Genomic DNA, 17,011 nt, shown 5'->3' with positions numbered 1-17,011 from the left:
GAATCATTTGTCTCCCGTCTTTTGGTTGTCAGATCCATCAAATACAGGAGAAAGAAATCTTCAAGTATCTTAGTTTATGAGATTCTTGGAGAATTACATGAATATCTCAGTTGCTATAAATGACCAACAGATTGAGATGCTTGCAATAAATGATATAAATTTTAGACTTCTAAGTCCAGAGTTGTATGCTTTTAAGGTGGTCATAGCTAATAATTCAGCTTCTCATCAGTTTCATTAGAGATATGCCAATCTGCTATCTTGCAGCAAGGAGGAAGAGAGAGTTATTAGGGGTCTATTCTGGGATGTGGTCAGGAAGAAAATGGGCAAGTTGTGTATAACTGTTCCGATTAAGATTTCCTGAAGTCTCTGAATTCCTTCCCTCTATATTAAGCTAAAAAATATCTGGCCATTTAAAGTAGATTTCTATTGGCACCATTTGGTTTATGAGTTAAATTTGGCAACTTAACCAACACTGGAAATTGAACCCAGACTCTGGTGAAGGCATCCTTATCAAGAACCTTGATCATATCGAAAATGGGATTCCACACTCCTAGGAAGTGCATTTCTAAAGCCCATTTGAACAAATTTTATTCTATGATAATTATATTGATTGAGATTAATTCCTAAAAATCTTGTTGAATATATTTCCCCTTCCAAATTCTGATTATACATTTCATCCCATAGTCTCTGTTTAGTTTAAATTCATTAATTTATGCTTTCCTGCATACAAATTGTTTATTAAGTGCTCAGCACAGTTACTGGTGCCAGGGGTGCAGCAAAGAACAAAATGAGCTGCCCCCCTTCACCCCGCACCAAACTCCTGTTTTCATGGAATTTACACTCTTGCTGGAAACAGACAATGAACACAATGAAAAATGTTTTGGTTACATCCCACTGCATACAAAACCACCTAGTTCATCTCCTGCCTCTCCTGGTGGGCTGACTGGACTCATCTGGACTCAAGTGCTTTTGTTCCGTGTGATGTTAGTTTGAAGGGCTTGGATGTCCAATGTCCAACGCAGCTTCCTCTTGTGCCTGACCTCTTAGTGGAAACAGCTGGAGAACTGGATTCAAGTGGGCCACTGGAGGGCTGGGCCTCTCAGTTTCTCCATGTAGTCCACGGGCTCACTCTTTCCGCAGGGTGTTGTCTGTCTCTACAGAGTCTACCCAGGGGAGTTACCAGCCTTTTCACGGGGTAGCACAGAGCCCTCTCAAGCACAAAGTGGGAAGTCAGCATGCCCTCTGAAGGCTTAAGCCTGGAACTGGCTCAGCATCCTTTCTGACAGATTCTCAAGGTTCAAATGAGTTGCAGAGCTGCCCAGATTCTCCAGGAGGGGGACTACCCGAGGGAGTGAGTCCCAGGAGGCGGGGTTCATTGGGGACTATGTCTGGGAACAAAGGACACAAAAAAGTAAAATATATAGTGGATGGTAGTTAAGTGCAACAGAGAAAATAAAACACCAAAGGGCAACACAATATTGGGCAAGTGTTGCAATTTCAAATATAACATCCAGAGGAAATCTCCAGGAGGAGGTGTCATTCAAGGCCCCAAAAGTTGGAAGGAGGTGAGGGAACAAGTCAGGCAGGTGTGGGAACTTCCCTGGTCGTCCAGTCGTTAGGAATCCGCCCTGCAGTGCGGGGGACGCAGGTTTGATCCCTGGTCGGGGAACTGGGTTCCCACACACTGTGGAGCAACTGGGCTCACGCGCTGCAGCAACTGGGTCCACGTGCCATCCTCGCTGGCAGGAGAATGTGGCAGCAGAGATGGCAGCAAGGGCGGAGAGTGCAGAGGCCTGCAATGGGAGCTCCCAGCATCTGAGCAAGAACAGGGAGCCTGGGGTGAAGCAAGCAAAGGGGAGAGGGGTAAGAGATCAGGAGGGTCAGGGGACATGAGGTCAGCACCAAGGCGCTTTGGCGCCACAGGATCCATTTAATTTCTCCTGTGGGGGACTCTGCTTCCTCAGTCAAGGAGGGGAAGGGCAGACCAGGAATGTTGGCAAGAGCGCCGGTGGCTCAGGTTTCTTCAGGCTTAAATGTTTACTAATATATCTGCTGCACAGCTCATATCCCATTATTTCCCTCGAGATCTATGCAAGATACGTGGCAGTATTCTCAATTGCCTTGATGTAACAAGCTGCACGGTCCATCTCCAGTTTGGTTTTCATCCGTCTCAGCCCCGTGACAACTAGTACAAAGAGATGCATGGGGCATGGGGACAGGAAGACTCTGGATTTTAGTCCGTGCCTCCCAGTGAAAATGGTAATATTTGAGGTCACAGTTCCCTCAGTTTCATTTATCCAGAAACCAGATAAACAATCACAAAAGCCAACAGTTCCTAGAAGTTTCACCCACAGTGTTCCAGGCAGCCCCATCCATGACCTTATTTCCCAGCTGTCCTTTATATGACTTTAAATTTCCCGTATCAGAATTTTAATGTCGGTGCCATTGCTTTTTATGATATTTTAGCTTGAGAATTGATTCCACATACACCAGTCATCTCAGGGTGGGGGAAGGTGTGTGCCCTATTCTGTACCTAACAGCCTCCCCTATGCTTTTGTGCTCATTTCTGCATCCTTCAGTGTTCTTTGGTTACAAGCAACAGAAACTGCTATTCTTAAACTGAACTGTGTGTGTGTGTACACACACAAAGGAATTCCTTGAAAGGATATTGAGTAGCTCAAAGAATTGAGTGGAAGAGCCTAAGGAAGGATAGAGGATCAGAGGAACATTGAGATAAAGACACAGACACCTAAGAATTCCTCACATGCCTCCGTTCCAAACTCTTTCGGTCCCTCCCTGCCCCTGCACTCTTGGGATGCGCCTCCTGGCGAGGAGCTGGGGTGACCTCTCTAGGGCCACATGGCACTTCTCTTGTCAGAAGTCCATAGCCTTCTGATTGGCAGCCCACCAAAATCACACGGAGACCAAGTAGAGAAAGTCTTCAAAGAAGGACACACTTGTCAGAAATAAAAAGAAAACATTAAAAACGAAGATTCAAAGAATAAGTATTCTAGTTTTATTTTAATGACTTTCGAGTTAAAAATAAAGCATACTAGGAAATAAGCACTGACATCAGTTGGAACCATATTGTGCAGAAATTTGAATGAAAAGGAGCTTGTTAGGTGACAAAGAGTTGTTGGTATTTTTTAGTAGAAGATTGAAGTGAGAAACAGTGTTTACACTTGAAGAATTTTAGTCTGTCGCCTGGAAGTGGTTTATAAGGTGAATTTGAGTAGTGCAGCACTGAAAATGGGAAGACGATTTAGGAGGTTGTTGGACTTTTCCAACTGAGAAATAATGAAGGCCATCTGGATCTGTCATCCACTTTTGCCTCTGGCGACCCACTCATTTTTTTCTGTTTCTTTTTCTCTTCTTCTATCACTGTTGCCTGATTATTTTTGTTGTGATCCAAGGCGATTTGACTTAATAACACACTCTGCTTCATGCTTTGGGAGCCTGATGCCACATGGAATAGATACCTCAGAGAGTAAAGCCGATTTGGAGAGCTGACCAGTTGTCATAGACATCCTGCTTCTCTGCCTTCAAAGCCCTCTGTTTCCATTTGAATGATCAGGTTCACCTTGACTGACAGACTTAGTCCCAATACGGACTTTGTGTGAACCATCTTCTCTGTCGTTATTTAAGATGATCTCATACAATAAGAAGAAATTCGTCATTACTCTCATGCTCAACTTGCATCCAAGTGTAAGAAACCTCCATTTTATTACCCTTTTCTACTATGTCCTTAATTAACTTCTTTGTCGTTAGCCCGGTATCCTTACCTTATAAATCTGGGCTCTGTTTTCTGCTCTCAAACCCTTGCCCCAGTCGACACCACCACTGTCCTCTGTATAGTCCTGCTCTGAATCTCTTCCACATCTAGACCGGCTCATCGGATGCAAATCAAATTTCCAGGCTAGGAAATTATCCCTATTTTGATTGAGCTTAGTGTACTTGCTGCCATGTTTCCTGGGCTATATTTCAGTAAATATTTCACTTTTTTCCGGACTTCCCTGATACTAGCCTCTGGCCAACCTGTGGCCTGTGTCTGTACTTTCCAGATGCTGAGCGCTGGCTTTTATCTGCTGGGCTGGACTTTCCCCCTCCCATTGGCAACTCTGTCTCCTCTACCATCATCAACTTTTCCTTTCCTTTCTTTCAGCAGCTCCTATCCATGTGTGGAGAACTCTGTTCTTATATGTAAGCCCTCCTGAATCTCCCTGCCTGCTTGAAGTTTTCCCCTTCATCTCCAGATAAATGCCAAAGTGTGCATGCACACTCAGTCGCAAAGTTGTGTTCAACTCTTTTGTGATCCCGTGGACTGTAGCTGGCCAGGCTTCTCCGTCCATAGGATTTCCCAGGCCAGAATACTGGGAAATGGGTTGCCATTTCCTTCTCCAGGGTATCTTCGCGACCCAGGGATCAAACCTGTATCTCCTGCTTGGCAGGTGGATTCTTTACCATTGTGCCACCTGAGAAGCCTGTGCTAAGATAGGGAATTCATTTAAAGGGAAGAGAAAGGGACAAAGGAGAGAGTAAAGAAAATACAGAAGGGTGATGTAAAAGTTCATCTTATCTACATACTAATAGGGACTCTCCTAGATATCAATTTCATAAAAATTCTAGAGAGAGCTACTAGACGGAGTTGTTTACCTGGAAACTGTTGGAGAACTAATTTGATAGAGAAAAGGGTAAGGAATGCTAAAACCAAAATACTAATTCTAATGCAGTGATTCTTTATGTTTTTTTGTTGTTGTTGTTCCATGAGCTCCTTTAGCAGTCTGGAGAAGGCTGTGGATCCCTTCAAAGAATGCTGTAAATGCTTAATATAAGCTATATTGGAATATAAATAATTCCAATTATATTGAAATGCAGTTTCTATACTTAGAAACATTTTTGATGCAGAAATATTTTTGCTTCACTATTAACTCACTAAATTAGATCTAGAGTTAAGTCTAATAACTGTTGAAGATAGTGGTAATATGCATGATATTTGTAGCTATCTGTGATAACTGTAGTACAACGAGACTGTTATTTTCTTCATGACAAAGTCAAAAATCCTGCTTATACTCTTTTGGTTTGTTGCCTACATTTGCAAGGGAAGAGAATGTTTAATTTTAGTTCAGTTAGAGATGAGTGAAAATAAACATAATTTGTTTTCCTATTTAAGTCCTGGATTCCCACGTTTACTTCAGGCACTGGTTGGTTCAGAACCATATTCCAATCGAAGTCACAGTCATAAGCAAGACAGTACTGTTGTACTGCAATCTTTAGCGGCCTCTTCCCTGGTGGCTCAGACGGTAAAGCATCTGCCCACAATGCGGGAAACCTGGGTTCAATCCCTGGGTCGGGAAGATCCTCTGGAGAAGGAAATGGCAACCCACTCTAGTACTCTTGCCTGGGAAATCCCATGGATGGAAGAGCCTGGTAGGCTACAGTCCGTGGGGTCGCAAAGAGTCAGATACGACTGAGTGACTTCACCTTACCTTACCTTCAGTATTTTATCAGACTGGGAACTGCCTTTCCTCCCTAACACTTCCTGAAATGTGAAAGTGTTAGTCACTCAGTTGTGTCCAACTCTTTGTGACCCTGTGGACTGTAGCCCACCAGGCTCCTCTCTCCAGAATCGGCCTGCAATGTGAGAGACCTGGGTTTGATCCCTGGGTTTGATCCCTGGGTCTGGAATATCCCCTGGAGAAGGGCATGGCAACCCACTCCAGTATTCTTGCCTGGAGAATTCCATGAACAGAGGAGCCTGGTGAGCTACAGTCCATGGGATTGCAGAGTTGGGCAGGACGGAGCTACTAACACTTTCACTTTCTTTACTGTCTGAGACACCAGGGAAGCCCCAGGCGCCCCTTCCTGCTAAGCTCCAAACACATCTTTCTTTTCCTCCTTGTTCCCATTATTTCCTCCTTTGGGATACTAGCTTTCCTTGTACCAGTGCCACCACATGCTCCTCCAATTCTTACCGAGCTTTCTTTTAATTCATTGTTCTTGAACTCACACACTGGCTTATTCTTTAATTCAATGAACAGTTTTTAACTGTGACAGAAAAGGAATGTTACATCTCTGCCCAGATCAGACTTTTATGTAATGAATGAGTTTCTGAAACCTTATTCTATTCTTTCATTCTGAAAAAATAAATATTAATCTTTACATAAGAGAGAAAATTAATTTCATGTCAAAGTGATTATTAAAGCCTGATATGTCATTATTTTTCTCCATTATAAGTTAACACTAGGATGGGAAAATTGTTTATAATATGGGTCTTTCATTCTTTATACTATCTCTTGTTTAGTGTTTGTAATAAATGTATGGTTCTCAAAAGGAAATCATGTTATTTCTGAGAGTCATAAAGATGTTTTTTCTGACATCTGCCTAAGCTCAGCTTCTTCAGTAGCTAACTACCATCAACTCTGCTTCGTAATTCCTAATTATGTTTCTCTTTTCAGAATGGTTTTTAATTTACCATACTTCAATTTCTAAAATTATGTAAATTTATTTTTTTTTTTTTTTGCTGATTTTCAATAGTTGGGAATCTACATAGAGGAAGTCTCCCAGAACTTGAAAATATAGTTGAAAAAGAAATGGATTAATCAAAAAAAATCAATGATTACTAGGTCACATGCAAGGAAAACTTAAAACCAAAGGCTGTTTGATCCGGAAATTGAGTGGTGCAAGATTGATGTCACAGAATTATCAAAAAATGATGTGTCAATAAGAACTAGGAGTCTGGAGGTGGTGGGGAGAGGTGAGAAATGATGAGCAGTATAGGTACAGAGGCATTGCAGTAGTCCATGTGGGAGTGCCATTATGAACATACTCAGCAGAGGGGAAACCTAGGCCAAACACCTTATCACAACCACTGCCTAGACAGAACTGATCTCATGGAACAAACATCTGAGCCCCATTTATGTCCACACATGGGAAGAAAATCAGCGTCATGTCAGAATGAGTATTGCAGCCCAGGAGAGTTGTTTTCATCACTATAAATCAATATGTGGGGATTATGATTTTTCTACTTCAGTTCTACATAGCTGAGTTGGTAAAGAATTCACCTGCAATTCAGGAGACCCTGGTTCGATTCCTGGGTCAGGAAGATCCACTGGAGAAGGCATAGGCTACCCACTCCAGTATTCTTGGGCTCCCCTTGTGGCTCAGCTGGTAAGGAATCCACCTGCAATGTGGGAGACCTGGGTTCGATCCCTGGGTTGGGAAGGTCCCCTGGAGAAGCGATAGGCCACCCACTCCAGTATTCTGGCCTGGAGAATTCCATGAACTGTATAGTCCATGGAGTCACAAAGAGTCAGACATGACTGAGCAACTTTCACTTTCTGTAACATGGTTAATGGGAGTCCCCTCTGCTTCTCATGTCCAGAGTTAGTATGCTGTTAATTCACTTGGAGTGAGTTGGGGTTAGTCCTTGAACCATGAAATGCTATTCAATGTAATGCAGTCCTGTGGTGTAATTTCCAGTGTGCAGTTTGCCTTTTCCAAGTGATACTTCTGTTTCATGTAACTGTTTTTGGAATTTTTACTGTTGATATAAGTCATTAAAATTGCCAGAGTCGAAACTGCTCTGTATTAAAATATTTAAAATGATTCAACTTCATAGTAATACAATACATATTCACAGTAATATGTACTTCTTTACTCCAATATCTATTGGGATGAATAGAATTAAACCCAAGTTAAGAAACCCATCAAAATTAAATTACCAGGAAATTGTGTTCCCAACCAGTGGACTGCAAAACAAACTTTAATAACTCTCTGAAAGAAGTATCTTCTCACATTTTATGAGAGTGGAGAAAAGAGAGACTTCAGGATGATGCACATAGAGAGGAGAGTTCTTATATATCAAGAAAAATCTTCAAGATTGGAATGACACTTCTTACAGTATTTACATGAGCTGTATAAAGACTCATAGAAAATGTGTGTGTAGACTGTCATTATTATAGTATCTGGTCATGTTCTGGCTAGCTAAAAAGCCAGTTTGAAAGGAAAATTTTAATAGGGCAGAGATAAATAACATACAGCAACAGGAGATTTATTTTCTTTCGGTCATCCTGTCACACGATGAGCTCATTTTTAATGATACTCCAATGTATACTAAGCACAGCAAGTATTATTAAAGAATAAAATATTCTGCCAATGTGGAAAATATATGAGATGTGTGGTCTTTCTATCATTATCTTGATTAACTGGATAGAATCCATGAAAATATGTATTTGCTCTCTGGGTTTTCCAGCAAAATCCCTCACATAGTTTTCCTATCCAGGAACTCTGATTAAACTGTCCTGAGTGTATTTATTTAAGTTATTACTTTTTAAACAAATACTCTAATGTATTGCCAAATGATGTGCGTGTGCATACTGCTCTCCCTTCCCAAACACACCCTGCATTTGGCTGCCTCAAAGAAGAAAGCAGAACTGATGTAGCTGTTAGTCAGCTTGGGCTACTATGACAAAGACTGGGTGACTTAGACAACAGACACTTACAGTTCTGTAGGCTGGGATGAGAAAGATCAAGGTGCCAGCAGATTTAGTGCCTGGTGAGGGCCCCTTTTGTGGTTTGCAGATAGCCGTCTTCTTGCTATATCCTCGTATGGCACGGAAACAGATAGTCTCTTCTTACTAAGGGCACTAATCCTATCAACATGGGGGTTCCACCCTCATGAACTTATCTGAACCTAATTATCTCCCAAAGGACTAGTTACCCTCTTATTCCATTGGGAGTTAGGGTTCCAACATACATTTTGGGGGACACCAACAGCCAGTCTGTAACAGCTGCTCCAGGTTAATCTCTGCCTAATGGTAAGTACATACTTGGTAGCTTTTGTGTTACATCAAAGCATCACATAGCAGTCCTGGTCACAAATCAGATTCTTTGTACATTCTCAATACTGACAAAAATCCCAAGGACATCTCTGATGAGTTTGAAATCAATACTCATGGAGTTTTATTAAAGAAGTTATGGAAATAATGGAATTATTCTACTAAGAGCTTTAATTAGATATGAGAGGAAACCCCATTGATTTATCAAGACATGAGGAAATCTTGGTAGATTTGGATCTGACCAAGACAAACCTGCAAAATGTTCCTTTACTAGCAGTTTTGAAAACCTCAAAAGCAGCAGGTCATGGAACTCTGCTGCTTCATGATGAACGTGAAGTCAGATGTAGTCTGATTGTCTCTTCCATTTAACCTAATATCTCCCCTGTTACTCACTATTCTATTTATATTGTTCACAATCACATCAGCGGAACCTCCAAAAAGGTCTATGTTAACAAGGGATTACTGAGCTCACAGGCTCAGCATGCAGTGCCAAATCATAACCTGGAGACACGAGTTGTCCACCGATTAAAGAGCTTTTCCAAGAGGGTGAAGTTTTGCTATATCACTGGTATCTCTCTGCAGCAATTGGTTTTCAGTTTCAATGGCACATTGTTTTGAACTCCATGATATCATTACTAGGAGAAGTGGAAAATATATGAGATGAAGAATATATGAAAAATATATGAAGATGTAGGAGAAGTACATCTAACCTGAGGTAGCCAGCGAGGGTGCCCACACAGTCCTGGCTCTCTGTTAAACCCTCTGTTATTTTTGGTCAGTCAGTTCAGTTGCTCAGTTTTGTCCAACTCTTTGTGACCCCATGGACTGCAGCACGCCAGGCCTCCCGTCCATCACCAACTCTCGGAGCCTACTCAAACTCATGTCCATCGCGTCAGTGATGCCATCCAACCATCTCATCCTCTGTCATCCCCTTCTTTTCTCACCTTCAATTACAGTGATTTCAGTCAGTCCTCTGTTGAACAAACCTAGAGCTTTCTAATTACCTAAACTAAGTAAAAATTTTGCAGGCCTCTAATTTTTATCTAGAGAAACCATGACCCACTACTTAATACCAACGATTTCTGCCAGTGAGAAAATGCCTATTACAGACTTGGGCTCTGCCTCTCTTTTCAGTATTCATACATTTCTTGTCTTTGGTAATTTAGTGCCATCACGTGACCCATGACACTCAGGAGTCCCATCATCATCATTAAGATCAGGCAACCCACTCTGATAGTAGTGTCAGGGCTCCTCTGACCAATCTATTTTGCATACCCCTTGTGAAGGAAGTATCCTCTGGACTTATGGGGGGAGGTATTCAGGGAGTGGGTGGGCAAGTCTTCCACCACATTCCAGTCTTCCTAATCCTTTGGATACCTATGTTGGAAGGTCTAGCAAGCATCTCATCTTTAGTCTATGCAGATCACTTTTGGGTCCAGGTTCTAGTCAACCAAGCAAATGAAATGTTGAGCTCCTCCAGCCACCTTTGCCAATGTTTTGAGTACAGAATCGTATCTCAATTCATCACTAGCAATGTTTAGCTGCAATCCAACAGTATATTCCTTACACCTCTCATGAGTAGCTTAGAATCCATTCCTCTGCAGGTTTCCAAGATTTCTATTGACACAAATTAGCACATTTTTGAGGTCCTCCTCAAAAGTTACACTTTTTACTTTACAGTCTAAGATTGCCTTTACTCGAGTCCTTTTATAGCTCTGGAAACAATGAGAAATGGTGGGGGCAGTTCATAAGGAGGATCAGTAGTTCTCTAAATTTAGTAAAATTAAGAAATTATTCTGAAATGTTATCAGAGAAGCCCATTACATAGTCTTCGGGAAAGAGGAGATGAATCTCCCTGATAGGACATAAAGAGCTTTCTTTATGAGTCAAAGATACTTGGCAGAATTCAGGGAAAGTTTCCCAGCTTTAACAGAATCTGCCCAGATGTCCCCATTCCAATTTTCTTTTAACAAGCAAATGATAAAATTACTCTGGTAGAATCTTGGACTGGGCATATTCTTTCCCCAAATTCTCCAGTTAACATACAACCAACCAACCAACCACCTCGTTATGGTTATTTTTTCTAACACTTTTATGGCTGCAATGCTTGACCTACCAAAGTTGTGTGTTTTTTATAGACACTTTATTAGAGACATCTACAGGTGATAATTTAAGGAACTATCATGCTATCATCGACTATCAATGTTTCCCTGAGCAGCACATCAACAACAGCACAGTAACAAGTACAAATAACACAGAATTCATTCAGAGAAACCCTCTTTGAGGTTATGCTTCTCTAGAACCACTTCCAGCACCAATATCTGAAATCAAGGGTATATGAAAGAAGCTGTTCTTAAACATGATATAGAACAAGAAATTTATCATAATATTAGGCTCTTCCCAATTGTGGGAACTGTAGGCAAATCTATGCAAACTGTTGCCTTTGGAGCTAGGTTGGGCTTGAAGTCTTTATGAAGTCAGAGAGCAGAGAAAACTGTAACTTGTAGAAATAAATCAGAATCCAAAAGTACAAACTGGAGCCAGAGTCTGTTCCTGGCTTACCTGGATGATGCTGGAGGCCCGCAGGAAAGCTGGCATCTTTTATAATGAAGCTGTAAATGCACATAGGCCAGGACCTGAGAGACCAAATGAGAAGATGTGATGGGAATTGGGAGGCTGGGTTAGATGCTGCCCCATGTCAACAATTGAATTAGCAGACAAGGGACTACACACATGGATGCCGCATCACCTTAAGTTCTATACCCACCATCAGAGCATTAGAATGGGTGCTTCTTCTAGTTCACCTTCTAAATCTTGCACTTATTTTTCCTGTGAGCATGTCCAATCTAGAAATTCAAGAACTTTTTATTAAACAAGTTTTGAATAACAAGTAAGGATGTCAGCAATTCAATTTTTTGCAAAAGTAATGGTAAGAAAAATCAAATAATGAACATTCAGAATATACAAGATACTTTTAAATCAATAGGGCTTCCTTGGTGTCTCAAATGATGGAAAAAAAAAAAATCTCCTGCAATGCAGGAGACTTGGGTTCGATTCCTAGGTCAGGAAGAACCCCTGGAGAAAGGAATGGTTACCCACACCAGTATTCTGGCCTGGAGTATTCCACGGACAGAGAAGCCTGGAGGGCTATAGTCCATGGAGTTGCAGAGTCAAACAGGAATGAGTGACTAACACTTTAAAACAATACTCAAGTGCATAGCATTGAAAGTGACAGGAATAAAAGTAAAAACCTAAAAATAAATTATTTAAAGTCATTATCAAACTTGCCCAGACTTTACAAATGTTACTTACTTAAACGGATTGGTTCCATAAATGAACAGTGTATCAGTCAGTGTTTGCTTATTTGTTTCTAATAAAGTTTATCAGCTCAGTCACTCAGTCCTTTCCAACTCTTTGGGACCTCATGGACTGCGGTATGCTAGGCTTCCCTGTCCATCACCAACTCCTAAAGCTTACTCAAACTCATGTCCATTGAGTTGGTGATGCCATCCAACCATCTCATCCTCCGTCATCCCCTTCTCCTCTCACCTTCAATCATTCCCAGCCTCAGGGTCTTTTCAAATGAGTCAGTTCTTCGCATCAGGTGGCCAAGGTATTGGGGTTTCAGCTTCAGCATCAGTCCTTCCAATGAACATTCAGGACTGACTTCCTCTAGGATGGACTGGTTGGATCTCCTTGCAGTCCAAGGGACTCTCAAGAGTCTTCTCCAACACCATGGTTCAAAAGCATCAATTTTCTGCACTCAGTTTTCTTTATAGTCCAACTCTTACATCTGTACATGACTACTAGAAAAACCAAAGCTTTGATTAGATGGACCTTTGTTGACAAAGTAATGTCTCTGCTTTTTAATATGCTGTCTAGGTTGTTCATAACTTTCCTTCCAAGGAGCAAGTATCTTTTAATTTTCTGGCTGAAGTCACCATCTGCAGTGATTTTGGAAACCAAAAAAATAAAATTCGTCATTGTTTCCATTGTTTCCCCATCTATTTGCCATGAAGTGATGGGACCAGATGCCATGATCTTAGTTTTCTGAATGTTGAGTTTTAAGCCAACTTTTTTTACTCTCCTCTTTCACTTTCATCAAGAGGCTCTTTAGTTCCTCTTCACTTTCTGCCATAGCTGTGGTGTTATCTGCATATCTGAGATTATTTATATTTCTCCCCACAATTTTGATTCCAGCTTTGCTTCATCCAGTCCAGCATTTCTCATGATGTACTCTGCATATAAGTTAAATAAGCAGGGTGACAATATACAGCCTAGACTCACTTTCCTGATTTGGAACTGGTCTGTTTTTCTATGTCTAGTTCTAATTGTTGCTTTTTGACCTGCGTACAGATTTCTCAGGAAGCAGGTCAGGTGGTCTGGTATTCCCATCTGTTTAAGAATTTTCCACAGTTTGTTGTGATCCACACAGTCAAAGGCTTTGGAACAGTCAATAAAGCAGGAGTAGATGTTTTTCTGGAACTCTCTCACTTTTTCAGTGATCCAATGGATGTTGGCAATTTGATCAATAAAGTTTATAGGTTAATAAAAAAATCAAGGACATATACATAGGAAGAGAAGGGGGAGCAAAAATGCTCATTTGTTTTGAAAGTGTACTGATTTAGATTTCATAGTTAGACATTAATGCTATTGTTTGTATAATTATGATAAATACATAAATATAAAGCATGAAAAAATACAATTTAAATTATTGATATAAGAAAGTAGAAAATAACAATAAAATAAGCCAAAAGAAACCAAAAAGAAGAAAAAATTACAGATAAAAAATGAATAGAGAATAGAAAAACTTTAAATCAAATTAATGAATCAAAATCCAGGGAGGTGGAAAAGAAGAAACATAGACAAATCAAACAAATTATACAATCAAATACAAATGATAGCTAGTAATCAAACATAAAAATGGAGAAAGCACAAATCTACAAAATAAAAAATAACAAAGGGGAGAAAATCCACTTCCATCCATCATGGCTGAATAAGCTTGCATGGAACCAGCCCTCCATCAGGCAACAACTATAAGGATTGTCAAGGCATAAAATATAATTATTTGAAGGTACTTGAGAAAGAATGTGAGCACAGAGATTTGGGAGGGGAGCCAGCACTTGAAAGAAGCAAAAGACAGAGGGCAAGTTTCCCTTTTATTATGGTTTTCAGCCTTAAGGCAGGTCATAATCTTAACCACACAGAAAGGCAAAATCTCTGATAGGAAATCAGCATCCATTTTCATCTAGCAAGTTCAAAGAAAATGGGACAGCTGATAGATAATGAGAAAGGAATTTTAGAGAGGAGAGAACTAGAGAGAGGGAGTCCCAAGCTTTGTGGAAATCCCTGCTCAAATCTCTGGCTGACACTTTGGTCATATAGACACATAAGGTAGACACAAAGCAAGCCATTAAAAAAAGAAAAAAATCAAATAACTAAATTGCAATGTCAGATGTCATCTTAGGGCTGGTAGTTTAACTTCAAGAGAGTTAGTTGGCTGCTAAAATGAAAAACAAAACAAGTAAAAAACAAAACACCTCATTGGGAGATTGTAACAGAATCCAGTCAAAATGTTGCTGTGAAACTAGTAAAGGGTCAAAAGTGCACCGGCTACCCAACTCAATTCTGCAGGCTTTTCCAAATGAATGCATTTTACTCTTTTAGAGAATTTTGTTCCCTTCTGAGAAAGTACGTGAAGCTCAAGCAAAGCTCCAATGGCTGCGAAATGTAGGAAAGTTGTATGTAAGTAGTGGAGGGAAGAGCTGATGGATCTCCTATCTAAAGTACGTCCAAAGTATGCAATTTTATAATCACTTTCAGGATAACAGAAGTGAGCAGAAATTCTATATAATTTTAGTAGCTGTAAATCAACCTCAGACTTTAGGGTCAACTGGCTGGTTTTCCAGTTACGCCCATGTTCTGATAGTACAACTGAATATGCCCTACTTTGAAATCCCAGAACTACTCTGGAGTGCCGCTGAAGGTGACAACCCTCAGTCCACTCTTGTTCAGCTCACAGTCTCTCTGCAGCTCTCCACTCATCACACCTCTGTCACATCTGTTTCTTCAGGCAGCACAGTATTCTCCTTCCTGGAGGTCACTCCTTCCTCCAGGAACTGGAGGAATTGGAGAGGAGGGAAAAAGAAAGAAAACGAATGGAGGAAAGGAAAACATCAATATATCCATGTGTATTGAATCAATGTATCTGTAGAGGGGATCAACAATCAATTAGAACGTTGTTCCCACATAATTCTGATAATCAACTATGACCCAGAAGCTCTTGTTTGGGACCACTCTAAAATGTCTCCATGCCATAGCCATACGGAGGCCTCCAACACTTGCTGAGAATTCAGATTCTTCGCTCAATCTGACAACTGTGCTGAAGTCAGAGATTTCCTTAGGAAATAACTGCAGAGGAATATACAAACATCACCCACCTCCTTCTAGACAATATAAACTCAGTTCAATATAATTAGCATGCAATCACCAATGCAAGTCATGTGTAAAATTAGAATTTCTAGTTCTCAGTTCAGTTGTTCAGTCGTGTCCAACTCTTTGCGACCCCATGGACTGCAGCCTGCTAGGCCTCCCTGTCCATCGCCAACTCATGTCCATTGAGTTGGTGATGCCATCCAGCCATCTCATCCTCTGTCGTCCCCTTCTCCTCCTGCCTTCAATCTTTCCCAGCATCAGGGTCTTTTCCAAGGAGTCAGTTCTTCGCATCAGGTGGCCAGAGTATTAGAGTTTCAGCTTCAGCATCAGTCCTTCCAATAAATATTCAGGTCCAAACTCCTTTAGGGTGGATTGGTTGGATGTCCTTGCTGTCCAAGGGACCCTCAAGAGTCTTTTCCAACACCACAGTTCAAAAGCATCAATTCTAGTAGCCACATTTTAAAAAGTAACAAGTGAAATAAATTTTATTAATATACTCTATTTAACCCAATACACCTCCAGTTGTAATCATTTTTATGTGAAATATGTATAAATAATTTTCATTATCTTTTTTCCATATTAAACTTTTGAAATCCTGTGTGTGTTTTAACATTTTCTGCAGATCTCAATTCTGACTGTAGCATTATTTATGTTTTCATTCTGCATCTTTATCCTCCATCCTCAAAATGTGAGTTTTGTGCTAGGAAAACATATTCCAGAGAAAAATGAAAATCAAAAGCCAAGCACAGTTGCGTGCACTCCTGCAAGCCTCATGCAGCTCACAGTCTCTGTGACTCAGCCACAGTTGGAGAGCCCAAGCTGAAAACCTCAGCCATGTGACGGGGTTCAGCAAAGTGACAGCAACCTCATAAGGGAGCCTGAAACTGAGGCCAGTAAACTTCTAGCACGTGGAGGGACCTAAAGTCCGGTTTGCGGAGACAAGGCCACCATCATGTGGAGCCTGTCGGAACTGCAGTGCGATTCACGTCCCCACTGCAGGGAGGAGACTCCAATGACCAAGATGTCAGTCAGTGCATACCACCTGCTCAGCATACCTAAGAAATGTCCGCAAAACCCGGAGGGGATCCAGAAAACCTTCCAAGAAGACCAGTTAGTGTTTCAAAAGAAATAAGAGTCAGCCTGAAGTAATTAGATCTGTGAACAGAATCAATGAAATCATAAAACGTGAAATGGAGCCTTGGACAAACCCACGCCTCCTGAAAACAGGGTTCATGTGGTAAAGTCTGAAGTATAGGATAGGGCAAAATTCACACTTTTGAACAGAAAACTTTTGGGAAATATAAATTATAATAGGAAATACAGATTTTAAGTAAAATAAGGGCTATGGGATGATGAGCATTTTTCTTTTTTTAAAGTATTCAAGCCAGTATAGTCAGTCATCAGGAAGATTTGCAATGACAACATGTTTTCTTCCAATTGGCAAATTGCTTTGACAATATTAAGGGACTTGGCCTACTGCTAATACAATTCTATACATAGTCTGTCTTCTAGTTTAAAAACACTGCATACAATAATATCCATATTGGCTCTTGATAATCACATAATCTTTTCTACAAGCTCAGAAAGTATGAGGTTGGTAGTATATCCTGGAATTATAAGAGAGTTTCAAAATATTCAAATACATAAGATGTAGTCTCATGTAATTGTGAAGTTAATGAAATGACCAGGAAAAAAAATGTGTTGAAGAAAATGGGTGACAATTATGTTTTATGCAAAAA

This window comes from Bos javanicus, chromosome 4, assembly GCF_032452875.1.
Source record: "Bos javanicus breed banteng chromosome 4, ARS-OSU_banteng_1.0, whole genome shotgun sequence".
NCBI classification, from domain to species: domain Eukaryota; kingdom Metazoa; phylum Chordata; class Mammalia; order Artiodactyla; family Bovidae; genus Bos; species Bos javanicus.
Note: the sequence above shows the minus strand (reverse complement) of the source record.